Here is a 20,405-nt window from a genome sequence, read left to right as displayed (position 1 = left end):
TGTCAGCTCTACGAGTTTGATTGAGTTTTTAGGTTCGAGTTTAGATTGGATTAATCTATAAAAGAATTCGCCTTCATTTTTTAAGCTTGGAAGCATTTTATTTTATTTTTTCTTTTTAACATCATCGTTGAGGTTAGAAGTTTTAACCTTACTAATACTTGTACCGTATATATTTTATTTTTGGTTGGCAAGGAACTTATTTTCCATCAGGCAATTCAATTGCATTTTATTAGAACTTGTTTGATTGAACTTTAAACAATTAAGTATGAATTACCCTTTCATGATGGAAGTCACTTAAGCAAACCACTAGTTAGGACTAGGGTAAGGGATGGTGGAGAATCTATATGTGAAAGTTGTGGGGTCTCATAGTAATAGTGTATACAAAATTGTGATGATGGGTTAAATAATATTCCTTCCTTCCCTTATTGATGTGGCCGTTTTAATTAATTCATGAAAATTAAGATATTGGTAATTTCTATAGTTGAATTTCACGATGATTAGAAGTACAAAAAGTAGAACCACAACATGACACAACGCAACACAATACAAAAACACAAATTTAAGTAGTCACAACATGATGACCATCACGTGGGCTATGTTGTGAGCCAATCCTTCATTTTAGTGGCAAAAAAAAATATTTCATAGGCTGTATTTGACCAATTATTGACATAACACCAGACACATCCGACAAGACCCAATGCCATCTTTACTTTAACTAAATTAATCAAAAAAAGCTCATACATAATCTGTAACACATCTAGAAACATGCCAACAAAATTTGTATTTTTCATAAATTCAAAAACTAGCTTTATGCATAATTAGTGAAGAAATTACGTTGGAAACAATTTATAGGTAAGATCCTTAACTAACTCAAAATGACAACTAAGTAACAATGTCTAGCTTTTGTTGTTAACATTAAGTCATCATGGTTGTCATTATTTAGCACATACTATTACTGACATATGGAGTAAACAGCTTTAGACACAAGCCTGATATGTTCTATATCCACCTCTTGCTGTCAACAAGAGCGGGAAGGTAAGTCTCCACAACAAAATCCACATGAAGCGCGATCGATATGGTCATCAACTTATGCTCTATCATTCTTTTCACCTCAGCAACCCTCTCTTCAGACTTGTTCACAAAGTTGTCGTTCAAGCTAAGAGACTCTTAGCAACAGCTATATCATGATCATCCACTTCAACACTTGAGCATTGAGAGGGTCCTGAGCAACATCCAAGTGAATGTGTCTAATCCCCAACCACTTAATGTCAAGTTCAACACCAGAAAAACCCCATGACATCCCCTTAGGTATCCATGTTTCGTAAAAGGAGAGAAGCTTCAAGGACATAGGATCATAATCAACCAACGCAACAATTGGAATGCGCCACTCCCTCTTGAGCAGCCTGAGAAAGTAGCAGGTGCACTGGTCTACGACGCCCTTGACCAAGAAAAACTTGTGTTTAGTATGGCAACGGTTGGAAAGTAGGTTTATATACGTTTCAGCAGAATCAGTCAGCAAAATGAATTGTGCATCAGATTTCATCTCTTTAAGTTGTTCCGGCTTCAATGGCTGGGAAATGTTGGGGATAATACTAAAAATACAAGGGACACAAAGAAGAAATCGGAATTAAACAATAATAACCTTCGAGGCGTGAACGGAATCACTTTCCCAAAAGTAATATTTCGACCCTTAAACTACAACCCGGGTATCACGAAATCACTTAGGAGATACAACGAAGAACAATCACAATTATGTGTAGTATATTTTTGATCTAAAGTAAAACAAACTTTAAGGAATTATGAATGATGATGATTGTGACTTGCAATAGTATTCAACTGTCGCTTATTATTATTGTTTAGCCACAACCGTCACTTAGTATTATTTGGCCATACAAGCCAAATGACACAAAGCATTGTACATCCAAACCATACGATTAAAACCGAAAACAACAGTCAATTATGATTATTTGCTTTAATTACTTATTTAATTAATAATACAACACCTTAACCTAAGTAAATTAATTGAATAACATGAAATTAGTCTACCATTCTCTAAATAATTCAACAATCCTCCCCCATTTAGAGAATTAATTTAGACTCATTGCAAAAACATCATCATCATAAATAGCAATCTTATGCATAAATGAAAGTGTACAAAGACTTGAACTCCCACTTAGTGCAATATACATTCCAAGAATTCGTATCCAATCGGTATCGTAAACGTTTGAACCAAAAGCAATACATATTGAATTCATGAAGATATTACACACACAAGATCAGTTATTTGATTACATTAATACTTGACATGTAAAGCCATGTGTCCCTATCTTTTCGTAAGTACTTCAAAACTATGCCCAAATAGCTTCTTGAAGCGGCTAAACTTCGTACTTAAATAGGTAGATATTTCATAAACATGCTCCTGTGACAAAGCACAATTGTCAAAAATCTATCAAGAAATACAACCTCTTTACATCACAGTAAAACTGGAACTTACCTAGGATGAATACAAGTTCCCAATCACTCAATAAAGAAATTAATCTGATTGAACTTAAGACCCAACGTCTTATTGGGCGTTAAGTTAAGATTTCCTAAACCGATTGTCGTCCTCTTATTAACATCTCTTGCCAATGCTTTTGTGAAGCAATCAGCGAGATTAAACTTCGTACGAACATAGTCAATAGTAATTATACTATCCTTGATAAATCCTTGAATGTAACAATGCCTTACACCAATGTGCCTTGACTTACCATTATATACTTGACTATATGCATTAGCCAAGGTTTCATTATTATCACAATGTATCACTATACGTGATATTGGTTTTGCCAACAAAGGTATCTCAAACATGAGATCCTTCAACCATTCAGCTTCTTTACCAGCTGAATGCAAAGCAATGAACTCCGATGTCATTGTGGAGTCCGCAATGCAAGTTTGCTTCTTTGATGCCCATGAGATAGCACCTCCCCCATATAGGAAAAACCCAACCACTTGTGGAGGAATGATCTTTATTAGAGATCCAACTTGCATCTGAATATCCTTCTATAACCGAGGGATATCCACTATAAGACAAACCATAATCCATGGTTTTCTTCAAGTATTTCAACAAACGTGGAACTGCTTGCCAATGTAGCATACTAGGATTACTAGTATATCTACTTAGTTGACCAACTGCGTAAGCAATATCCGGTCTAGTACTTGTCATGGCATACATCAAACAACTTATTACTCTTGCGTACTCCAGTTGTGAAACTGCATTACCTTCATTAGGTAATAATTTTACGCTAGGATCCATAGGCGTTGAATAAAGAGAAAGAGAATTTTCACTTACATTGAACTTCTTGATCACTTTCTCAATATAATGAGATTGTGACAAGATCAACTTCCCTTTTTCCTTCTTTATTCTTATGCCCAAGATGACAACCGCCTCTCCCATGTCTTTCATGGAAAACTTTGAACTAAGGAATTCCTTTTTCATTTCAACTTGTGACATACTTGTTCCAAAGATCAACATGTCATCTATATATAGACAAATTATGACACCTTCATCGTTGTCATTAAATTTACTATATATACACTTGTCTGAATTATTCAACTTGAATCCATTAGACAACACAACCTCATCAAACTTTTGATGCCATTGCTTAGGTGCTTGCTTAAGCCCATACAAAGATTTAATCAACTTGCAAACTTTTCGCTCTTGGCCTTCCACAACAAACCCTTCCGGTTGTTGCATGTAAACCTCTTCTTCTAGATCTCCATTCAAGAACGTTGTCTTGACATCCATTTGATGGATCACAAGATTATGGTTAGCCGCAAGAGCTATCAACAACGTTATAGTTGAGATTCTAGCAACAGGTGCATGTGTATCAAAATAATCAATACCAGGCTTTTGTGTAAAACCTTGTGCCACTAACCGGGCTTTGAATTTTTCAACGGTTCCATCAATCCTCAATTTCTTTTTGAAGATCCATTTGCACCCTATTGGTTTACATTTAGGAGGTAAATCAGCTAATACCCAAGTATTGTTTCCCATGATGGAATCCATCTCATCATTAATTGCTTCCTTCCAAAATGGAGCATCATGAGACTTCATAGCCTCATCAAATGTTGAAGGATCATCTTCCACATTAAAAATATGAGGAAATTGTGTCAAAACGTTGTTTCTTGATCCCTCAATCAAGTACACATGAAAATCTGGGCCAAAAGATTTTTCTTTCCTAGCCCTCTTACTTCTCCTAAGTGAAGATGATGATGAAGATGCCTCCTTTAAATGAGCTTGGTCATCTTCCTCTTGATATTATCACCTTGAGTATTGGTATTTGGAGTAATATCCTTAGGTCTAGGAATTGATGAATATCTATTTTCACAAACAATGCATCCCTTGACTCTATGGTGGTATGAACCGACCAAAAGTCATTTTGTTTTATCACATAAAACCTATAGGATTTGCTATGATCCGCATATCCTATAAAAATGCCCTCAACTCCTCTTTCTTCTAACTTTTTACGTTTAGGTTCCGACACTTTTACAATTGCCTTACAACCCCAAACTTTGAGATGACTCAAGTTTGGTTTCCTTTTGTACCATAGCTCATATGGGGTAACCTCGTTCCTTTTCATAGGAACTCGGTTTAAAATGTAACAAGCTGTTAAAACCGCTTCTCCCCAAAATCCATCACTCAATCCCGAATAGGATAACATTGAATTAACCATTTCTTGTAAAGTCCTATTCTTCCTTTCCGCTACACCATTTTGTTGTGGTGTATATGCCGCGGTTGTTTCATGTACTAATCCTGTAGATTGGAAATAACTTGGATTATAGTATTCACCTCCTTTATCGGTTCTTAACTTTTTAATCTTTTTATTTGTTTGCAACTCTACTTCATTTTTGTAGATTTTAATTTTGTCAAGGGCTTCATCCTTAGAAAACAATAAGTATACATAGAAAAATCTTGAAAAATCATCAATGAAAGTTACTAAATAATTCTTATTGCCTAAGGAAGGAGTGTTGTGAAAGTCACATAAATCACTATGCACTAAATCAAGCAATAAGTATCCTTTTCTATATTGTTAGGAAATGGTTTCCTTGTAATTTTTGTTAGCATGCATGTTCTACACTTCTCTATCCTTAGATCAAATGTTGGAATTAATTCATGCTTAGACATAAAGTAAAGCTTCTTGTAATTAACATGTCCAAGTCTAAAATGCCATAAAGAAGAGTTATTACTTACAACATACACATTATCCCTAACATTATTACAAATACTTAATTTAAAACATTCCATCATACAAATAACCAAGTCCTACAAATATACCACCTTTAGACAAAATAAATTTATCCGACTCAAACACCATTTTAAATCCTAATCAATTCAAGATAGCACCGGATACAAGATTTCTCCTAAGCTCGGGAGCATACAACACATCTCTTAAAATAAGAGATTTGCCCGAACTAAAAATTGGTTCTACTTGTCCTTTGCCTAGCACCCTTGTTGTGGAATCATTTCCCATGTATAGGATTTCTCCATTATCAACCTCCAAAAAGGTCTTGAACAATGAACGATCCTTGCATACATGCCTCAATGCTCCTGAACCGATGTACCACGAACAATTATCCTGCACACATAGGATTTCAGAAATCACACACACATAATCCATAAATGAATTAAGTGAAATTTGTGTACAAGAGTTACCTTCCTTGTCTTGAGATTGGCTTGACTCGCCTTTCCCACTTTGAGTCCTTTTCTTGCTCATCTTTTTCTTCCAAATGGTACAATCCTTTTTAAAATGATCGGGTTTTCCATAAACCCAATAAGTACGTGATTTTTTACCAACACTATCACCCTTAGGCTTCTTGCCTTTATTATTGTTTGAGTTATTTTCTCTTTTCTTGTCATTTAACTTAGAGTCCTCTACCATATTAATGATAGAACTAGGATTTCCATCCTTTTGTCCATCTTGAATTCGGATTCCCTCTTCAATCCGAATATGGGAACCCTAACCTTCAACATTTATTTCATCCTTCCTATGCTTTAAAGTGTTTCTAAAGTCTTTCCAAGAAGGTGGCAATTTATCAATAATAGAAGATACAACAAAAGTCTCATCCATACTTATGTCATGTTGTTTAAAACTCCCTAAAATTCTTTGAATTTCATGAAATTGTTCCATAACCGGCCTACTATCAACCATTTTATAATTATTGAAATTACTAACAAGAAACTTTTTGCTAGATGAATCCTCAGCCATATACTTAGATTCTAAATCATCCAAAAGAAGTTTAGCAGATTCATAAAATTAATATACATCAAACAAGTCATCAGACATACCGTTAAGAATGTGTCCACGGCATATGTAGTCATCATTCTCCCACTTATTCCTCTTTCTAGTATTTTCCAATGTCTCATTTTCCTCCTCCAATGGCTTTGGGGTAGTGAGAACATATGCCACACCAAGAGAAGTCAAGAGAAAATGCATTTTCTTTTGCCATCTTCGAAAACCCACGCCCTCGAACTTGTCCAATTTCTGGAAATTTGATGTCAATTCCTTAACGGTGGCCATCTTTGCAAGAATATTACTTTTGGATTGTTGGGGATAATACTAAAAATACAAGGGACACAAAGAAGAAATCGGAATTAAACAATAATAACCTTCGAGGCGTGAACGGAATCACTTTCCCAAAAGTAATATTTCGACCCTTAAACTACAACTCGGGTATCATGAAATCACTTAGGAGATACAACGAAGAACAATCACAATTATGTGTAGTATATTTGTGATCTAAAGTAAAACAAACTTAAAGGAATTATGATGATGATAATTGTGACTTGCAATAGTATTTAAGAAGAAAAATAATAAAAAATAACTTATCTCTTGAAAAACTCTCATCATATGTTATTAAACATATATATAAAGCATAATACCAAAGCCAAACAATGCAATGAAACTTACTGCTACATGCAACTTTCACTTATTAGTATTGTTTGGCCACAACCGTCACTTAGTATTATTTGGCCATACAAGCCAAATGACACAAAGCATTGTACATCCAAACCATACGATTAAAACCGAAAACAACAGTCAATTATGATTATTTGCTTTAATTACTTATTTAATTAATAATACAACATCTTAACCTAAGTAAATTAATTGAATAACATGAAATTAGTCTACCATTCTCTAAATAATTCAACAGGAAAGAGGGCCGCACCAAGGAACATTGTAAGATATTTTATAAAAAGTATAAGTTGCGACTTCAGTGCGCGAAAACATGGGTACGTTGTTGAAATCAAAGTCTTTCCTAGGTATATTAGAGCGAGGATACACAATAATCTTGTCTTTGGTTTGGTAGCCATATTTTCATCGGATTCAGAATGAAAATCAGCGGAATCAAAATGAAAATCAGAATCGGGATCGGGAGATATAGAAAGCTTGGCTAAGTTTGAGGCTGACATCCTGAATCTTGAAAATAGAATTTGTTACTGAAAGAAACACACATCCAATGAGTCCACGTAGTAAGTAGCCAGGCAGGGAGAAAGGTCCAATTTCATGTAACTAATTAACAACCAAATTTATCAAATTAAGCTTGAAAAATCGCATAAAATCTTCATCTATCAACGAAAATTGCACCCACCAAATTAGAATTCAAGCAACAAGATCGCTCGTTAGAAAACCCAAACTGACTATACTGACAATTAAATTAACAATAAACCTTGGATTGTGAATTTGATATTCAATAATTATAAAAAGGAAAAAAGAAATCTTACCTCAGAACGTGTTTCAATGGAGCAGAGAAAGCACAGAAGCCGCTTCAATGGAGGAGAGAGAAAGAATAAGAAGGGTGCAATGTAAAAATGAAAAATTATTTTGAAAACGTAAGCGAAAGGAGAAAGACCAGCAAAAGTACAGTGTTCTGTTTGGTGGAATTCATGAAAACAATATTTTACTCCCTCTGTCTCGTCAAATGGTAATGGCGGTTGCCGGTTTATGGTATCAGGAGTTTCTTCTTGTTGGTGACGCAACCACCGCCTTTTTGAAATAAACGAGATCAATTGAATGGAGATCACAATTAAAATCAATTAAAAACATTATAGCTTGATGGTTACCATCAGTGGTTCATGGAGGCGAATATACCATGCGCACATGTGCATGGTACATCCGTAAAAAAAACGGAAAGAACATTGTATAGAAATGTAAAGAATATTTAGTTAAAGTGAAAAGAACATTAATTAAAGCGAAAAAAACATGGTATAGAATTGTAAAGAACAGATATCTAAAGTAAAAAGAACATATTTTTAAAATGTAATGAACGTAATAAAAGAACATAAGAGACATAAAAAAAGAACATAAAGCTATTAATAACAATGAGCATGACATTATTTTATAAAGAACACACAGTTAAATAATATTCTTTATCTCCGTGTTATTTGATTGTCAGTGTACGTAGTACAAAACAACTATATGTTCATTCCGCCTTTTATCAAAAATTCGGATGTACTATGCTTGGTACATCCGCCTCCACAAAGAAAATTTCATGATGGTTAAAGTTTTCCTTCTGATTCCAGGTGATTTGTGATCAATTTTCCGCCCATGTGATGTACGGTGGTAATGATTTTTTTTTGTCATAATTAAATTTCTATATACACTTTAAATGCTACGAAGTATCCATAGAGCTTGAAAATTGGAGCTTCTTTATAAAAATTGTTAGCTATCGAATTAACATGGAAGAGTGATTTGTAAATTTTAATCTTGATACAAAAAATTGAAATAAAGATTGTATTGTTAATCATTTTCATTAACAAACATATTGCTATTTTTTTTAATCTTCACATAAAACATTTGAAAATTTTAATCACACTTTTTTTTCTTAATTAATTTATTCCATAAAAAATGATAATTTTGAAATAATTAGTGGATCATTTTGAGGAAAAAAAAAGGGTTTAACAAAAATAATAAATTACGCGGTACAATGTAAAATTTAGGAATGGAGCATGTAATAATATTTGAAAAAAGGAAAAACAAAATTTGAGACAGCGCATATGGGATAAACCACGGGATTTGTTAAATATCGCCCGCAAATTACCATATAAAGCCCACAAATATGACTTGGTGTGACAATTATGCCCATTTTCTAAAATTGAACAAATCTCGATTTAAAAAATGTGGAGCCGTACTGGCTCGCCGGGGGAGACCGGAGGGCAGGCCGGAGATGTAGGGGACGCCGGAGGTACGTCGTCGTCGACGGAAAACGAGTTAAGTCACCGTTAAAATTCACGGTTTACCGTAGGAGTGGCTCCGGCGCCTAGGATGGACGCCCTCACCGTAGCATGGACGTCCAAGCCAGACGCCAGAACCACCACACCGGCGTCCAGCCCAGACGCCCAGACCACCAGACTGGCGTCCTGGCCAGGCGCCACTCCACTGGCTGAGGCGGCCCTACCAGGCGCTAGTCCAGTGGCTGTGGCGGCCCTGGCAGACGCCACCTATATTTATTTTTTTTTGCCTTTTTTGATTTTGTTGTTGTTTTTAATTTTTTTTTTTTTAAAAAAATTCGAAAATGATTTTTTTAAAAAATTCGAAATGGGTTTTTTTAAAATTAAATTTTGAAAATTCGAAATAGGTTTTTTTAAAATTAAGTTCGAAAATTCGAAATGGTATTTTTTTTAAATTTAGTTTGAAAATTCGAATTGGGTTTTTTTTAAAAATTAAGTTTGATTGTTGAGAAAGGTTTTTTTTTTAAATTAAGTTTGACAATTCGAAATTGTATTAAAAAAAAAATTGGAAATGGTTTTTTTTTTTTGTTTTTAATTTATTTAAAATTGAAAATTCAAAACAGTGTTTTTTTTTAATTATGTTTAATAATTTAATGTGTTTATGTATGTAGTGAGTAGATTTGTGTTAATGTATACCAAAATATTTAATTTTTTATGTGGCTTTTATAAATGATTGTGTTTAAAATTTGTATGTGTATGTGTATGAATAATATTATACATAATTATGTTTTTTTTTGTGTTAATTCTGTGTAAATATAGAAATTAAATGTATTATCCGTTAAATGTATTTATTATAATATATAATTGATGCAGGATTATGGTGGAGACGGAAATGATTACAGTGGGATATTTGGACATGATGGTCCATTCGAAGAAGCTCAACAAGCGATTGATTGGGCAAAACAGGTTGCAATTGCAGCTGGATTTTGCTTGGTAGTAGTAACTCATAAATCTCAACGGGATGGTAGAATGGATCGCATTTTGAGATGTGACCGTTATCGCAAAAGAGAAGAAAGAGATTTTCGTACAACCACTCGGTTTGATACAAAGCGGAAAGGTTGTGGATGTGAGTTCAAAGTAAAGGTCCGACAACTACGGAGTCGTGACGGTTGGGAAGTGATTGGTTACTCTAAATGGGGGTATCACAACCATGAGATGATAGTATATGAAGAGGGTCATCGACAGTTGAGCGGCTTAAGTCCTGCTGTGAAACTAGTTGTGAAAGAAATGAGTGATGCTCAAGTCAAGCCTGCTAAAATATTAGCATCTGTGTTAGAGAAATTTCCAGAAGACCATCCAAACCGAAGAGACATCTACAACGTCAGACAGCAACTCAGGTTTGAACGGTCAGAGGGAAGGAACCCTATACAGCAGCTGCTACACCAGGCACAATCACGTGGTTACCTGTTCTGGTTTGATTCTGATGAAGATACAGCGGAGGTGACTCATCTTTTCCTTGTGCATCCTGATTGTGCTGATATGATCAAGTCTTGGCCATTTGTGATTTTGATCGACTCAACGTACAAGACAAACAAGTACAAGTTCCCACTGGTTAATATCATGGGGATGACTCCAACGGACCAGAACTTTCTGATTGGTCATGCAATCATCAAGGATGAGACGACTCCAAGTTATTATTGGGTCTTGAAGAAGCTGAGAAACTACATCGGGCCTAATGTTCATCTAGCAGCCATCGTCAGCGACTGTGAGGGAGGTCTCTTTGCCCCCATAGCAGAGCTGTTTCCAGAATCGAAGCACTTATTGTGCGCATGGCACATCAACAACTGCGTGAAAGTGAAAGCCTACAACCTTTTCAACAAGAATTTGGAAATGGCAGAGAGATTGGTGAATGGTAAGTGGCGGAAGATCCTACAGGATACCACAGAGGAAGCGTACGAGCGAGAATTGGCTAACTTCAGGGATTCGTACCAGTGGTGTCCGGCACTGGTGGACTATGTGATGCAGCAATGGGTCCCTCACAGGGAAAAGTTTGTCAAATATTGGACAAAATAGGTACTTCATTTTGGGAACACTACAACATGTAGAGTTGAGAGCGCTCATAGAGCTACCAAGGACTGGATTGATTCATCGACCGCTGCTTTGGATACACTGTTCGATAGACTTAACAAGTCAATTGAAACTCAGAAGAACGGCATCAGGAACTCTCTAGAGGACTCTAGACGACGACATGGTACGATGTATAGCCATTTCATATTTAAGATTCTCCATGGTCGTGTGTCGCACTACTGCTTGGGGTTGATTCTCATTGAGCTGAACAGGATAAGGGACTTGGCTGACGAAGTGTGCTCGGTGCGGGTGTGCTATTTCAGTAACTCATGGATTACCTTGCGCATGCACCATTCACCGCGTTATTACAGAAGAAAGGGTGTCGTTACATGTTGATCAGGTTCATTCATTCTGGCGGACACTCGTTATTGGTGAGCATGCAGATACTCAAACGGCCGACCGTGAACAGGAGGAGTTGGAGCAGTTTCGTTCGATGTACGACCGAGTGTCCTCCAGCCATCCTTCTATTATTCGTGACGCTACTCATGTACTTCATGACATGTTCCACACGTCTACCTTAGATTTTGAGGAACCCGAAGGAGTTGACCGTCCTCGAGGTCGGCAACGGCGGAACAGGAGTGCGTTTGAGTATATCCGTGGTCTTGGTCGTGGTCGTGCTCGTGGTCGGACATCGTCATCTAGTCGTAGTCAATCTTCATCGTCTGTGAATATGCCCCTGAGAACTGGTACGTTTTGGTTTTTTACATTGCACATTGTTTATAAGGTTACTCTTGCCTTCTTAACTGTGTTTAATTATATGGTGAATAGGAAGAAACGATGTTGATCAGTTTCCGTACAAGGACAAGATACCTGCGATCATCATGCCGTACTTGGAAGGGTGGAATGATGTAGTCGGAGATGGTAACTGCGGATTCCGGGTCGTGGCTGATGTTTTTCAAATGGGCGAAGACAATTACGGTTTGGTGCGTCAGTTGATGTACAGCGAAATTGCCTCTAACCGAAATGTTTATCGTCATGTGTACCAGGATGACTTGGATGGCGCTCTGCGGCGTATCCGATGGGGAGGTGGACCTTGCGGTCAAAATCATTATTTTGACGCGCCCCTAGATCTGTTTGCCATTGCAAACATTTACAAGTGCGCAGTCATGCATTTCGGGCTGGGATTGCATAGTCAAGCTTATTATCCTTGTACCACGGTTCTACCTTGGCGTTCGCATGAGACTGTCACCACACCGGTCAGAGAGGTAGCTATTGCGTTTCTTGGGTCGTCATACAGACATTTCATCCGACTAGACATGTCATCCGATTTTCCAGTGCCACCGATTATACCTCGGTGGTACACCATTCGCACAGCGAGCGTAGAGGGTTGGGATGCGCTATATCATGACCGGATTCACGAATGGAACACCCTAGCTGCATTTTAGTTTTTCATGTTTACATTCTTCCTATGTAACCTTATTTGTACGTTGCTCTTTTAATGAGAACATTAATTTTTTATATTGTATTGCTTACTGCATTCTATATGTTGCATGGGTAAGTTGCGCGGATCCACGAACGGTTATGTCAAAATTTAAAAACAGCAATGATAATATGTCTAAGTTGAAAGCTAAAAGAACAATCTAAAATGTTACAAACTTAAAACATAATGTCCAATTTAATAAATTAAAACGATAATATTTAAAGTGCTCTATAAATAAAATGACAAAACCATCAGTAATCCCTCCTCGACGCCGACTCCCAATGCGCAAGGGTCTGTTCCAGACTATCAACAGCAGCTCTCACTGTTGCACTCATGATGTCCTTCTCCGGAGAGAGTTTCTGTACGTCCTGCATTATCTTTCCCATCCACTGCATACAACAAAAAATAAAAGATGAAACACAATAACAACATATAAAACTTGATTAAAAAACAACGATAAATATTTTATGAGACATACCGCTTCCATGGCAGTAGGCGGTGGCACATAATCATCATCGCTGTGGTCGAGATCTGCGATCAACCTCGGGTGCGAATACCGGTTGAACCATTCCATGTAGTAGTGGTCACACATGGGAGGAACCCCAGAGGGCGGCCGCTGCGACTCCGCAGTCCATAAGCGGGCCACCATTAAAAACTGGTCCCACGTCCCAGTCATGATATCCGGCCATTGCACGACGTAGTCCCTCGACGATGCAGGTCGGACCGCCTTCATCGGGCATGCCAGGGGAGGAGGGACAACTTGGACAAATCCAAGCTGGCGAAGACAACGCTGGGGCATGTACGCCTCGACGATCTCACGATACTGAATGAGTCCCGTGTATAGGGTCCTGGGTACCCTAACACTAGGGTTCGGGCCAAAAGGAATCCAGTTCACCTGCACATAGTTTTAAAATTTAATAACATGAATATAATATGTGCATATAATAAAATGTAGAAACAATTTATAAACGTTACCTCTAAGGGGGACAGCCTGTCCAGCAATAACCGTATCGATCGGAGGCGGTCAACGAACTTCTTCTCCGAGCGCGGACTCCACGCACAAGCACGTGGCATCCCCTCATCAATAGGAACCGGGTCACGATGTGGTCGCAATGCAGGAAAGTAGTCGTATATCCAGGTCTCCAATAAAGTCAGACACCTAGTGATACCTGTCTCGTCAGCCCGACTCGCAAATCCTAGTTGGCGATACAAATACGCCAACGTAGCCGATCCCCAAGAAAACTGGCCTACACTGTTGGGGTCACACGCCTCTACTATGTCGCGTGGCCTGAGCTTGTTTTCCGCCGCTCTTATTCGGAAACAAGGTACATCCGAGGAGTAGAAAAACATAAGCAGCCAGCTGTGCGTCGTGCGTCCTACTTGCACTGGGGTACAAACACCGCTGCAACACGGATGCAATCTTCACACCGCCGTGTTCCCAAACACCAAGCGCCTCGGTCTACAGTGCAGCCTTGTCCACCGCCAACAACTCCGCCAGCAAATCTGCCTGATCCGCATTAGCCACAGCACCAAGTCGTTTACCCTCAACACGAATCCCCAGAATGGCCTCGACGTCATGTAACATGATCGTCATCTCACCGAACGGAAGGTGGAAAGAGTTTGTATCCGGCTGCCAACGCTCAACGAAAGCCGTGATCAGCGTACTGTCAATCTTATCGTGCATGGTGGCAGGAACGTGATTCACCCCAGTGCCCTCCAGTCGCTCGAACATCTCGCTCTCCGCCGGCCAAGCCTCAACCCATGTACGCAAAAAGCTACAAGTCTTTTCCCGGGTATGACATTTCAACAACCCCGTAACTGAAGGCCTCTCCTGGTCCTCCCAAATACGGGCAGCTATGTGTCCTAGAAAGCTAGGAATCACACTCCCGTCAACAGGCCCACCGGGCACCTCACTCCTAACAACCCAAGAATCATTAACGGCCCTCGACCGTTTCCTGCTTGCCCCAGATACAGTGGACGCAGATGATGTGCCAGATCTACTAACAAACCTACCACCCCTACCCTTACGCACCTCCACCATATGTGTCTCGTACATGTCATCAACCCTCTAACTGAATGGACCGTAATCATCATACGGTCCACTCCCATCGTCCACATCCTCATCCTCATATGCGCCCTCCTCCTGCTCCTCCTCCTGGTCACCCTCCTCAGCATCATCATCGTCATCGTTATCCTCATCCCGACGGTGGATCCGTTCTCTACGAGCCGAGGCCGAAATACCACGGGATCTAACATGTCTATGCCCCGACCTCTCCACTGAATATCTTCTACTAAGAAGCTCTACATTCTTCCCCGCACCATGACGACTCAGTGAATTCTACAAAAAATTTAAAAATATATAAATGGTAGGCGGTCGCACACCTAACAAAAATAATAAAAACCTAACTAAACCTCCTAATATGTAGTAGGGTAAGTCAGGGTCGATCCCACAGAGAAGGTTGGACTAAATAATGGTTTCTATGAATTACAATAGCCGAATCAAGATAAAATAATGAGTTGAATAATATATACTATGAACTAACAAAATAAATCTAATAATAATAAAGACTCTAGAATTAAGTATTACCGCTAATATAATCAATACAAGATAAATTCCTACCCCAATCAATTAATTATATGCTCACAAGGAAAATTAATCCCTAAATAATACCAAGGACCTCTCTCGAGTATCAATGGCTTCTCTAACCCACAATCAAGCCTATTCTCATGGAATCATGCAAATTAGAGACATTAAGCACATTACTCTAACTTCCTAATTATCCATTCAACTACTCTCGTGATGAATATCAAACCCTTAATTGATCTATTCAAATCCGTTAAAACCCAACTCTCGCTGCGATTAAAACAATGGAATAATAACAATACTAATTATCTCTAATCTAGTATTGGCATAAGCGCAATCAATTAAGCATGAACAATATAAATAATTAATTGAGAATTTAAAAGAATAAATCAAGTATTAACCATATTAGGGTTCAACCTAAATCTAGAACAACAATCTACTCTAACATATTAACAAAAAAAAAACAAGAACAATAAATAATAAAGAAAACATGAATAAATAAAGAGATTAAAAGAAAATACCGAATCTTGAATTGAATTGAAGGTAGAAAGCTTGAATCTTGAATTAAAAAAGTAAAGGAAATAAAAATAGAGAACTAGTTCTTAATAATAGGAATTGAAAAATAAAATAAACTTAATTAATTAATAAAACACCACTTAGTATATAAATAGCCCTAGAAAAGATAAGAAAGTCGGCAAAAAGCTTGGCGCACAAGGATCCCAGGAGGCACGGACGTGCCTAGTGTGAGGCACGGACGTGCCTCTCTAAAAACAAAAACGCTGCTGAGTCTGTCTTCCAGGCACGGACGTGCCTGGTGATGGGCACGGATGTGCCTGCTCTGCTGCGCGTATCACTCAACTTAAATCAGTCATAACTTCATATCCGGAGCTCCGTTTGAGGCGTGTAATATATCATTGGAAAGGTCTTTAAGTCTACTTTCCAATGCAATTTGAATCACTCCATTATCATTTGTATATCAAACTTTATGAGCATAATAGTGAACAGGTGTCATAATAGTGGACGAGTAAGGTCTCGTGAAGGTTCGTGGGCCTCGGCTCAGCTTCGTGACTTCGTAAAATCTCCAAATTAGCTCCGTTAATCCTGAAATACATCAAAAACAACGAAACTACCCATAAAAGCATTGAATCATTGAAACTAAACCAAATTACACCAAAATGGACTAAAACACTCGACTAAGCTAAAAAAATCGACTAAAAATAAGCTAACAAATATGCACAAAACACGACTTATCAATAAACATACAAAAGTTTTTTAGAAAAAATAAATAACTACCTACAGATACGAAATACCAACACTTCCAACATATCGTCATGTTTATAAACATAAAATTAATAAAGATTATAAAAAATCAAAGACATAATAACTAAATAGGACACAAAACAAAAATTTCAAATTATTTCAACTAATTAAACATAGAAAAATATTATACGGCATACACAAATACACACATAATACCCTAATATATTACAAAATTTATGATTTCCAAAAAAAATAAAAATTATTTCAAATAATTAAACATAAAAAAATAAAAAACAAATATATTACACAAATACACACACAATACCCTAATGTATTACACATTTTAAATAAAAATAATAATTACACATTAACACAAACAATTTCCACATACTACATCAATTAAGGCATAAAAAATGTTTAAACATCAAACGTAAAAAAAATAAAACATAAATACAAAAAAAAAATCTGATTTTATAAAAATAAAATATACACGATTTATAAAAAAAAAACACATAAAGTTTATAAATATTTAAAAAAAATAAAACACATTAACAAAAAAAAATTAGACATAAAAAAAATTATTTTAAATAAAACTAAATTTCTGATTTTGCAAAATAAAAAAACAAAAACAAAAAAAACAAAAGAAAATCAGAAAAAAAAAAACAAAAACAAAAAAAAAAAACAAAAACAAAAACAAAAACAAAAACAAAAACAAAAAAAAGAAAAAAAACAACAAAAACAAAAAAAAGAAAAAAAAAAAAGGGACGGGCGCCTGGCCAGGACGCCCACCCACTAGCGGTGGCGCCAGCTCCGGCAGCCGTAGCCAGTGGGCAGGCGCCTGAATTGGACGCCCACCCATTGGCACAGGCGCCAGATCTGGACGCCACAGCCAATGGGCTGGCTTCTGGTTTGGACGCCTGGTCCGGTGGCTGGGCTTCCAAGCCAGACGCCACGCCACCGGCCTTGGCTGCCGGACCTGCCACCCCACCACGCGCCACCGTCGCCTTTTTTTTTAAAAAAAAAAATATTAAATAATTACCTTGCCACCAGGTCGCCGCCTTTCCTCCGCCGTCGCCGCCGCCACCTCTTTCCCTTGCCGCCTCGACATTGTCGTAATTAATTTTTTTAAGAGAGGTAGATTTTCTGATTTTTTTTTAGAGAGAAGTAGAGAGTGTTTTTTTAAAAGGAAAAGGGCAATAAAGTCACACCAAGTCATATATGTGGGCTTTATATGGTAATTTGCGGGCGATGTTTAGCAATTCACTAAACCTAACATAGTGTGTATAAAAAGCAAGAAGAAGAAGAAGAAAAGTGAAGGGGCATACAAAAGTTAAATTATAACTTAGAAAGATATGGAAAATATCTAAAAGTAACTACATTAATAATGCATGGTTTTTCCATCAAAAACAATTTATTAAAAATATAAAAGAAATGTTAATTGGCATCACATGCTATTTTGTTGGAAAAAAAATTTAATGATAGTTTGGCATGGGTCTAATTAATAGACTAGTCTTAGCTTCTACCTCTAGTGAATGTCCATTTAACAATAACATGACAATGGATCATTTGGAGGGTCAAACATGCTTCAAATTGGCTCAAACTTTTGGGCCAAGAAACATGATGGTGGCTTGAATTTCCGATACGGGTCCCAAAATATGAGTTTTTGGGTAACATGGTGTAGCGTTTAGTGTCCTATAGAAGAAATTATTACAATGATCCGAAAGGACTAAAGGGGTGTTGAGTGAAAGATTCTAGCATAAAGATGTCTAGAACAATCTTGTACATACTAGGATGGAAGTATGTAGAGACCCTCCATTAAACTAGGTTAAGAATAGGATGGTTAGACTTAAAAATTGAATGTCTATAAATAGGTCATTTCATTCATTTCCAATCGAGAGCACAACAGTTTGAGTAAATAGCTCGTCACTTAACTCTAAGGGGCTGTTTGGTTGAGGGTATTCAACAAAGGGAATCAACTGCCATGAATCCCTTTGTTGATATTTAATAGGCAAATTCAATCATTCCCTTTACCCCTCCCATTACCCTATTTTCCTCTATTTTCATTCCCCCCCCCCCAAGGGAATCACCCTAACCCCCAAACTCCTCTTCACCTAACTACCTTGACCAAATTTTTAACTACCTTGACCATCCTCGAATCACCAACTGCCCACCGACACCACTGCCCAACCACCACTAGAACCACCTCCTAGCCACCAAAAAATCGCCGACACACTGACGCCACCACCGAAACTACCCAAAACCACCCGGCCACCACCCAAATGCACCGGAAAACAAACCATCTTCCCCCAAACTACCCAACTCCACTCGATATAACCCTCACTCACTACGTTCACCACCCATTACCCACAAAATCATCATAACCACCACAAAAACCACCACAAAAACCACCACAAAACCACCCAAAAAACCCTAACCATCTCAACAAAAAAAACTCATAACCACCACATAATCAACCCCAAACACCCAAAAAAACAACACACAATACTCTATTAACAAACAACCTACTAAATTTACCAAAAGGTTACTTAAAAAAGAGAGAGAAGAGGGAGGACATCGACATATAGCAATGGAGTCGGTGCGGCGGTAGACGAGGGAGGGGTGGTGGTGTTGCAGGAGAAGGCCGGGGAGTAGGTCGCCGTCTAGGAGGGTACGGTGGAGGCCGACGAAGGGGAGTGGGGGAGCTCAGCGCCGCTGGGGGGGAAGGGGCTGGAGTTGGTTGTTGGATGTGCAGTTGGTACTCATAAAATTGATTCCATTCTTTCGAAGTAAGACAAACAACTTATGATAAATGAGGGATTTGCTTTCCATTCTCCCTCTTTCCCTTTCTTTTAGTCATTCCCTTTCTCCTTGCGAACCAAACGATCCCTAATATTCACTTAAATATTAAAAATGATAATTTCAAATTTATAGATAGAATTTATATTCACTTTTATATTTACAATTATTCTTTTTCAAGTGTTTCTATTTAATGAGAAATTTTTGTAACAATATGTTGGATTTATATCTCAACTTAATTTTTTAAGAGAAAAAAATGATAATATCATATCAATATTATAAAAAAAATAATGCTCTATTTTGGTATACGTCACTGTATCATGTATACAATATATTTGTTGATTTTTATATCCGTAATAAGTTAAGAAGAAAGTGTTTAAAAACATTGTGACTCTTTATAAGTTATTTCAATTTGAGTTAACTTAATTTTAGAGAGGAAAATAAAAAAAAAAAAAAATCTTAAAGACCAATAACATCAGCAATTAGGGTCGTAGCTGGGGCGGGGCAGGTAGGGCAACCGCCCAGGGCCCAAAGTTGAAAAGCCCAAATTCAGCTATACTTCATATGGTTAAAAAAAAATAAAAAATAAAAAATAAAAAAAAAAAAATGGTTTGTTGAGTATTCAAACCGTTTTCTTCCCGTCTTCATTTTCTTCTTTCATGAATTTTCGTAATAATAGTGAATGCATTATTTTCTCTAAATTTTCAGTTTCCAATGCAAACTGAAATTAATTTACGCCGAATGAAAACAACTCATTCATATCAATCCATCCCAATTTTCCGTAATTCAATTTAGTCCTCAAAGTTTAATTACTCTTTCTAAATTTAATCTATTGAAGATGAAACAGTCTGAAGATGAAAAGGTTTTTGTTTATTCTTCATTTTTTTAGTTTTAAATGTTGGTATATTTACATTGTTTATAATGTTGAATTACAATTTTGATGAAGTAACTGAAAATTATACGAAGAAAGTTGTAAATTTCAAATGGTATTATCATGTTTGCTTTCTATA

This window comes from Chenopodium quinoa, unplaced genomic scaffold (assembly GCF_001683475.1).
Source record: "Chenopodium quinoa cultivar QQ74 unplaced genomic scaffold, ASM168347v1, whole genome shotgun sequence".
NCBI classification, from domain to species: domain Eukaryota; kingdom Viridiplantae; phylum Streptophyta; class Magnoliopsida; order Caryophyllales; family Amaranthaceae; genus Chenopodium; species Chenopodium quinoa.
This window is presented reverse-complemented; position numbering follows the sequence as displayed.